This window comes from Etheostoma spectabile, chromosome 6 (genome assembly GCF_008692095.1).
Source record: "Etheostoma spectabile isolate EspeVRDwgs_2016 chromosome 6, UIUC_Espe_1.0, whole genome shotgun sequence".
NCBI classification, from domain to species: Eukaryota; Metazoa; Chordata; class Actinopteri; order Perciformes; family Percidae; genus Etheostoma; species Etheostoma spectabile.
The window spans coordinates 23,371,731-23,372,096 of record NC_045738.1 but is presented as its reverse complement, the minus strand read 5'-3'; the positions used below and the strand labels follow the sequence as shown (position 1 = coordinate 23,372,096).

The window sequence follows — 366 nt, the reverse complement described above, 5'->3', positions numbered from 1 at the left end:
TAAGGGAATTTCCCCACTGTGGGATGAGTTAAGTGTTCTCTAATCTAATCTCATCTAATCGGAAAGTCATGCGGGAGGAGAGAAGGAGGGAGTGAGGTGGAATTTCCAGTTTACCAACTCCTGCTATGTAAGTTGAGACAGTGGTACCCCAGGTCAGGTCAGTGCAGGGTTGTAGCACTCGAGTCCGGTCTTGGACTCGAGTACTACAGCGAGACCGTTTTTCTATGGTCTCGGACTAGTCTAGTACTCGTTAGTGTTTGGACTCGGGCTTGTCTCTGTCTCGACCGCTGGTCTTGCCAGATATGGCTTTTGGTCTTGACCGAGTCCAGGTGTCTTCATTATGTTGATAATAATATTGAAGGGAAA

General features: G+C 47.5%; 1 protein-coding gene across 1 annotated transcript in view; it reads right to left on the bottom strand.

Annotated features, from left to right (window-relative positions):
* The window catches only part of klhl32 (kelch-like family member 32), a 44,874-nt gene that overhangs the window by 3,266 nt on the left and 41,242 nt on the right, over positions 1-366 (bottom strand). The window lies entirely within an intron of this gene.